General features: G+C 42.4%; 1 protein-coding gene across 1 annotated transcript in view; it reads right to left on the reverse strand.

The window, feature by feature from the left end:
• si:dkeyp-69b9.3 (myocardin-related transcription factor A) overlaps positions 1 to 8,032 on the reverse strand; it is a 39,379-nt gene extending 31,347 nt beyond the window's left edge. Inside the window, exon 1 of the mRNA XM_039741491.1 lies at positions 7,819 to 8,032. The gene's annotated coding sequence lies outside the window, so the exon portion shown is untranslated. The remainder of the gene's footprint in view (positions 1 to 7,818) is intronic.
• Positions 8,033 to 8,744: the final 712 nt, after the last annotated feature.

The following is an 8,744-nucleotide window of genomic DNA, read 5'->3' on the forward strand; positions in this document are numbered from 1 at the left end:
ATTGTATATATTTTATAAACAAGGAGTCAGTGCCTCACCAGCCATGAACCTCACTGCACGCCACTGTGAATAACGTGGTTAAGGCAGAAACCTGCTGTCTTACAAATCCGCATTTACATGGGCAATTAATTTTTTGAAGTTCTCCTTTGTCAAAACACTCTGACATCATTAAATTGCACAAAGAAAAAGAATTAAATGTCATCATCGGCCACCATGAATCTGAAAATAAGCATGGCGTCTGTGATCATTTTCTTGCGCTTTCTAAACATGTTTAGTCAAATTGACACTTTACTTAAAGGTTTCAGTTACCGGGTTGTATGCAGCACACACTTGTCTGCTTGGCTGTGTTACTGAGCCCTGACAAAGGACCCGGTACTCCTTACACCCAATTTCTGCTGGAATAATAATAATAACAACGTAGGTATTTTTACTTCAGTAAGATACGTATTCATTACTTTAAAAAGTAATCTGACTACATAATGCGTGTTACTTTTAAAGTGCTACTCTGCTGCTCCCAATATTGCGTTTCTGAGTTTAGCACTGTATGATCAGGTCATCAACGTCCATTTGCGATTTCTGAAATATTTAAAACAGATTATTTTTGCCAGGTAAAGAAATGATACCTGCTTCTGGATATGTATTTTGTGGACCCTTCTACCTTAGACTGCTGAAAGTGTGTGCAACGAAAATACATGTGCAGGCTGACATGGCCACATAATCGGGTTATTCACGGAAACTCCAGCTCTGTTAACTTCTCAGAGGCCAATACCCCGATATCTCTAAATGAAATACGAGCTTATATTGCATTTAAGAAATCAGGTTTCTGTGAATAACTGGGTTATTGAATAACATTTAAATGCACTGAATGTGCTTTACAGATATATATTTCTATAATATTACTCAGTCTGATTTAGAGACTCATGAAAGGTCTTACTGAATGTTTGAACCAACAGTCTTATTGCAACCACAGGTCAACTCTGCCATAGCTCAGACAGTTGTGTTTTGCCTGAATTGAACGACATCTTCTCTCTTTTTAGCAGCCTGTATTTTATATTTGTTATACATAATGATAATTTGTATTCATACACAAATCTGACTTGCTCCACCAACAAGGTGTATGTTTTCTTTTTTTTACACGATGGATGTGGCCTCCCAGGTTAAAAAAAGTGCACTAAAATAAACTTAATTTAAGTGCACTTATTGTGGGGCGGCACGGTGGCGCAGTGGTAGCTCTGCTGCCTCCAGTAAGGAGACCTGGATTCGCTTCCCGGGTCCTCCCTGCGTGGAGTTTGCATGTTCTCTCCGTGTCTGCGTGGGTTTCCTCCCACAATCCAAAGACATGCAGGTTTGGTGGATTGGCGATTCTAAATGTGCTTGGTGTGTGGGTGTGTGTGTCCTGCGGTGGGTTGGCACCCTGCCCAGGATTGGTTCCTGCCTTGTGCCTTGTGTTGGCTGGGATTGGCTCCAGCAGACCCCCGTGACTCTGTGTTCGGATTCAACGGGTTGGAAAATGGATGGATGGCACTTATTGTGTTAGAAGTGTGCTATTTTCAAGCACTAATTTTGTACTAAGTGTGCTAATGTAATATCATTAGTGTAACTAAATATATACTTAAATACAACTTGAATGTGCAATTTTGAGACACCATTAAGATAGATGTGCTTAAATATGCTTAAGTACACTGTTTTTGTTATTATTTCTGTAATTTCATTAATGAACTTTGTTTCGATTTGAAGTATATTTGAATCCACATTTTAGAGACTTGTTAATACACCTACAAAATATAGGAAATATATTTATATTTCAATCAAAATGAGAGGATAATACATCCATCCATCCATTATTCAACCCTAACTACAGGGTCACGGGGGTCTGCTGGAGCCAATCCCAGCCAACACAGGGCGCAAGGCAGGAAACAAACCCCGGGCAGGGCGCCAGCCCAACAACTACATACTGCTTCACTAAAAATCTTTGTTCGGAAAACACCGCAGTACTCAGATGTACCTAGGAAATGAAAGACTTCTTGAAAGCACTGTTATCTTTTATGTTGAAAGGAGAGTCAATTATTATGCAGGCTGAGAGGGGATTCCAAACTTTTTCATATAATTGTAAAGGACGAATCATTTTTAAAAATAATAATTTAATCAGGTAGCAGAAAATCAGTGGTTAGTGACATGTGCAAATGTTCTAAATATATGATATTGCAGTCCTTATTGTAATTTGTTACTCATGGTCAGTCAGTCAGTCATTGTCCAATCCGCTATATCCTAACCACAGAGTCGTGGGGGTCTGCTGGAGCCAATCCCAGCCAACTCAGGGCGCAAGGCAGGAAACAAACCCTGGGCAGGGTGCCAGCCCACCGCAGGGCACACACACACTAGGGACAATTTAGGATCGCCAATGCACCTAACCTGCATGTTTTTGGACGGTGGGTGGGAGGAAACCCACGCAGACACTGTATGCAGGGAGAACCCAAGAAGCGAACTCAGGTCTCCTAACTGCGAGGCAGCAGTGCTACCCACTGCGCCACCGTGCCGCCTCTGGGATCTCCTCCATAAAAATAAATAAATCACCGTCATCTTGACAGTGTGGATCTTAGCGCCACCGGACCGCTACACATTGCTCTGGTAAGCGGGCATATAGATGTTCCTACTTGAGATGTTATCCTCTCCTATTGCTTGATCAACATTTTTGATGCCAGTTTTGAGTAATTAGGCACTGGTGACCATGACACAGCTTCACACAGAAGTCATGTTTTATCATCATGCACACATGTTTGTGATGATATTCATTGGGAGGAAACCCACGCAAACACGGGGACAACATGCAAACTGTATGCAGGGAGAACCCAAGAAGCAAACCCGGGTCTCCTAACTGTGAGGCAGCAGCGCTACCTACTGCGCCACCATGCCGCCCCAGGATAATACATTTACAACTCAAACATAGCATACGTTTTGTATATTATATCCCAGAAGTGCAGTACAATTTTAAAATGAACTTAATAGTAGTGTATGAAAGTACGCCAAAATTGAACTTATATTTAAAGCATGCATAGCACAGTATTAAGTAATGCACTAATAGCACATTTTTATATACTTTATGGATAGTACACTTAATATCAATTTAAGTTTTAGCATATTTAGATTACGTTTACTCAAGTACTCAATGTATTTTTAATTATTACACTTGTATTATATTTTCTTTGCACTTGTTTTTAGCACACAAAAACAATAATGTGTTAGAAATACTCATATTAAAGTATATTTTTAGTACAATTAAGTATATTTTATTTTTACCTGGGCTGGCCCACCAGATCTTCATTTTAAAATCTGGCCTGAGCAGACATAACAGTCAAGGGCGGCACAGATTCTTTCTTACTTGCATCCATCGATCTACCTGATTATCCATCCATCCACTCATCCATCAGTTCATGCGTAGTCGGACTCAGTAATCCGGGTCACATTAAGCAGCACCGAGAACAAGCCATAAACGACATCTCGTTCCTATTTACATTTCAGTTCAAAACGACTTACAAATCGCACGTGAAGTTGTGTATTCTCAGGTGAGGTGTCTCATTCCGGGTCACACACACAGAGTCAGCCTTGAGGATCAAACTGAAATCCTCGTTCCTTACATTTCAAGAACTCGACTACTAGGGGGCGACACTGTTGTGCATTGACTAGAAAAGAAAAGATGACCCGCAGTTACAGACCCGGAAGTGACGTCTCCGCCGTTCCAGGACTGACTTCGTAAAATTACTTTTGGAAGGTTTCGGCAGGTCTCAGCAAAGCCCGGAAACTAACGTTGGGTCAAGGACAAGTTCAAAAATTAAGCAATAAAAATGAGAAGAAGAAACAGTACATCAAAACAAAGAATACGCATCATTGTGAAGTTTGGAGGGTTTCTGCCATCACGTCGTGTCATACCTCAAACTAAACAATACGGATCATTTCTGTGAAATACACCATTAACACTTACGTTGTGGTCGGGTCTGTGGGAACCATGTAACATGTCGACAAAACTAAAATCATTAAGATTTGTGTTAATTGAAAATAGTTTTTCGTTTACATTCATGAAACGAAATATGCAATATAACTATAATGTTTACACCACGTTAGAGTTGTTAAACGTTAATAATAAAAGTGTTTTAATTTTTTCATGGACAATGTATGTGTGCAATATTGTTTTAAACCAATTTAGATAGATGGTGTAGAATATGTATTGCCGTTTTCTTTACATACATGTTTAAAAATATTAGATTGGCTTAAATGTCCATTCTAAATTGAACGGGTCCTTGACCCGACGTTACTTTCCGGGCTTTGCTGAGACCTGCCGAAACCTTCCAAAAGTAATTTTACGAAGTCAGTCCTGGAACGGCGGTGACGTCCCTTCCGGGTCTGTAACTGCTGTGGCTCTGCAAGTGGATATTATCGGGGCTGTATCCGTACCGGTGTTCACGGCGAAAACTAAGAGCGATGACAGTTCTTGAAAGCGAAGTAAAAGAAATCAGATAAACCTGAAGTGAAAATTTTAAAAAATAAATCACTGCCCCGCTATTCGGTGGTGACTGGAAGCTTTATATAAATTACTTGGCAGGCGTTACTAGAAGAACAACCTGCTGATGGCGCTCTACAGCAGCACGCGCTTAATAAGGCGGAGGCAGATTTTCCATTGCGCGTTTTGTTGAAGTAGACGACACATTGTAGAGGTCATGTTTTGTCAGTAGCTGATGTTTGGCTGCTGCTCATCCTGGCTTTTAAAAATTATGTCAGCGCCTTGAAGGCTAGCGGCGAGTCATACCGCTCGGCAGATTGTTCTCGAGTATTTTTATTCTATGGAGTCATTACAAGAGAGGCAGATCAGACGGCAAAAGGAGCGGATTAAGTCATGACGCGTCATACAGTAGACGAGTGGATATACCGGAGCAGTACAGTGTGAGAATTTACTCTGAAAAGGATGCTAGTCCAGACTTGGACACACGCGCACCCTTTCAAATTAGAGTCACCGAATCAACCTAACATAACATGAAAACAAAGAGATCTGCGGCAATTTGGAGCCGAAGAGGAAATGAGCCATGTTCGCCAGTCACCTAATCGAGACTAGTGTTAAATCAAACCAATCTGAAATGTGATGATATTCTTTTGCGCCCTGCCCAGGGTTTGTTTCCTGCCTTGCGCCCTGTGTTGGCTGGGATTGGCTCCAGCAGACCCCCGTGACCCTGTAGTTAGGATATAGCGAGTTGGATAATGGACGGATGGATGATATTCTTCTCCAAGGAAAGTTCAGCAGGATTATCGTTACAAATAATTTCAAATATATACACCTTTATTAAATTAAAAAGCACATTTTAGAGATTTAAATAGTAAATGATGAATTTTTAAATTTCGCGATCCTTTTTTAATAACTTGCTTTGAGTGGTGACTTGGTGGTGTCTGTCCCGACTGCAATGGCCGTAAAGGTGGTACCATTTCTGAGCGGAATGCCAGTCCACCGTAAGAGGCAACTACATTCACCAACATGCATATACGAATGTATGAATGCGCGAGACGTGCCCCAGAAAATCCACACGAACTCGAAAAGAAGAGTACAGACTCCATACTGGCATCGACCAAATCGAACCCAGATCCTTGTGCCGTCGAGACAGGAGCATCAACGGCTGTGCCAACAGGCCTCTCTTTTTTTAAGTCTGAGCACAAATTAAATGTCATTCTTTAAATCATTAGAACTGAAATACGTAACATACCCTTCACAATATATCATTAAGTACAAGAGCTGGTGACCATAAGTGCAGGGCTGGCTCTAAAATTTAAGCGAACTAGGCGGTCGTCTACGGAGGGAAAATTTGGAGGAGGCGTTTTTTAAACAATACATACTCAAACGAACACCGTACTATACCTGATATTGTTTGATATTACTTTCGCACACTAGCGACATTTGGTCTTAACGCCTGACAATAACAAGGACATCAATAATAACAATGATGGTATAAATAGTAACTCTCAAACTACAGCATAAGACACAGATGCGGCAAAATAAAATTGAACGATGAAAACGGCAAAAGGACTGCAGCTCTCATTGCTTGCTGTGCTAAAGGCTGATTTCATTCAAACCATAAACATCACCCAAATGGGCTAACATAAAAACATGCGCTTAAAGATGGCAAATATTGTTCCCTGTTGCCCACCACTGTCTATGACATTCTCTCTTGACACGCTAAAAAAGTTTTCCATAGTCCGCCTCTCAATGAAAAAAACTATCTGAAGTCGTACATTGATTGGATAGTTATTTTGCAATATTTGCATACAGGAGCACACAGTAAAACGGAATCCTGGGTAAATATTTTAAAATCATAATTAGAATTCAATTTGTATTTGATTTTTCTGAGTATATTAGGCTGCGGTGGGCTGGTGCCCTACCCGGGGTTTGTTTCCTGCCTTGCGCCCTGTGTTGGCTGGGATTGGCTCCAGCAGACCCCCGTGACCCTGTAGAGGATATAATGGGTTGGATAATGGATGGCTGGACTATATTAGGTTTTCAAATATTTTATTAATTTAAACATTTGTATGTCAAGAAGCTGATTTTTGTAAATCAAGTGTAACTAAACTGTCGGCATCATCATAAAACACTTGTCTGAGTCGTGCTTTAAATAGAGACCTATAGTTTAATATTACAGTGTTAACGGCAGTTTATGAGTGCCATACCTTTAACTTTAGGGAAATAATAAAGAAATAATTCACAAGCTTGCTAATACAACCATTTCCTGCGTGTTTTCTTAAATGTCACCTGTCAAGACCTTTTTTCTCCGAGATAGTCTTGTAAACAGACGTTACTATAAGAAATCAAACGTCCCCTCAGTATTCTCAAATTGTAAATTCACGGTTTTATTTTTAACCCTTTCATATTTCGCTCTTCCAGTCTCGTATGAAAACGCGAGTGCCGGACCGGCCTTGGTGCAAAGCGTAGACGTTGCTACTTTATTTAAAACAGCATAGTAACGATTGGAGCAACCAGGTGGCGCAGCAGATGGCTCTGTGGCGTTGCAATCTCATTCTGTGCGTAGTTTGCACGTTCACGGTCAGACTGTTAACAGTTTTGCAGATAATTCCGGTTCCATAAACAGGCCACGGGTGCGGTTAAGTGAGTGCCTGTGAAGCTCTCACCTCCAGCCTTGGGACCTGAATTCAGCTTCCGCTTCGCTCACCGTCGGGGGTTGAGTACACGTTTCTAACGAGTTTCCCGGTGGTCCTGTTTCCTTCCAGGTCCTAGTAACTTGTGAGTACATCCTATGCATCCTATGCTGGACTGGCGTCCCGTCTAGCGTTTGGTTCCCACCCTGTATCCTCCTCTTAATATTAATTAAATAAATACATCCCGTTAATCTGTAATAATAATAATAATAATAACTGGAGATAGGTGGACGCAGCTTTTCAAACTCTTCACATGTAGTACATTCTCATTATTGCTAAAACGTGCAGTTTTTGACCATAGAATTTCAACGTATGCTGAGACGGCTGAGCTTTTTTCTTTGCTGCTGATAAATGAGATTTTTTTTCCGGTATTTTTTCAAACACATTATAAAATGGCCTGTAATCGTGCCGTTCAATAACTCACAGAACGTGGCGTTCTTTAAAAGCCATCGTTTCTCACTTTTCATTCTCTTGAGGCGCCGCACTCGGCGAATGCCGAAGCGCAAAAATGTGAGCTGCGCCCGCCTCTGCCTGCGTGGATGTCACCTTCATCTCACAATGCGGCGGTCCGCCAGTCCGTCCGCGTCTCTCAAGACCCCAAAGTGAAAAAGGAAGCGCCGGGACACTGACCGGAATCGGGAGTGCTGCGTGGGCTGCGGTCCGCGCCGTCTGGCTGCTCTTCGGAATCAAGGCTGGAGGGGAGATGGGGGGTGCCTTGTCACTGATCTGGTCCACGAAGAGTGTCTCCAGCAGGGACGGCCGCCCAATGCTGCCGTGCTACTTACTTGTTGACGGCAGCAGTCCCCCCCCTCACCTAAACCTCTCTAACTTGCTGGCAGAGTAACGTGTGTCTCTGTTTCATAGACAGTGATCCAAGATGACCCCCTCTCTCTCTCTCTCTCTCTCTCTCTCTCTCTCCTCCTCTCACTGTCAACTGAGACCCCCAACCCGCCCCCCCATGAGGACTAGGGAATCCTCCATTAACTTCTACCATCACCCCCCATGCCTTTAATTCCACATTTGTGACAAGTGGCTGAGGTCCTGAAACAGGTGCTGTCAGATCCACCCCCCAACTCCCCCTGGTTTTACACACATACACAGGCAGAGTCTGGCATGAGGGCACCAAAGCAACAGGGCGAATGAGGAAAAAGACAGTGGAAGAATAAGAAGCAGGAAACAGAATGGAGAAGAGGAAAGGTGGAGGGCGTGAGGCGCATGGGGTCAGGTCTGCACTGCAGAAGGAAGGAGAGGAGGGGGTTATGTATGTATGTATGTGTGTGTATGTGTTGTGTGTGTGTGCGTGTGTGTGTGTGGGGGGGGAGCGGGGGGTCGGTCAGTGAGTGTGACATTTACCAGAAGGAACGTCCATGCAGGTAGAGCATTTTATCCAGCCACTAGATCAGACTCTTGGCATGCAGAGCTTACTGTGGATAATGTGGATCTAATCTTTATATTTCATAAAGAGCGCCATCACATAACAATACAGCAGCACATAGACTGCATATGACACAATATTTCAATAATGCAAAGTAAACCACAAGCAAATACTGAGATCT

This window comes from Polypterus senegalus, chromosome 18, assembly GCF_016835505.1.
Source record: "Polypterus senegalus isolate Bchr_013 chromosome 18, ASM1683550v1, whole genome shotgun sequence".
Taxonomy (NCBI): Eukaryota; Metazoa; Chordata; class Cladistia; order Polypteriformes; family Polypteridae; genus Polypterus; species Polypterus senegalus.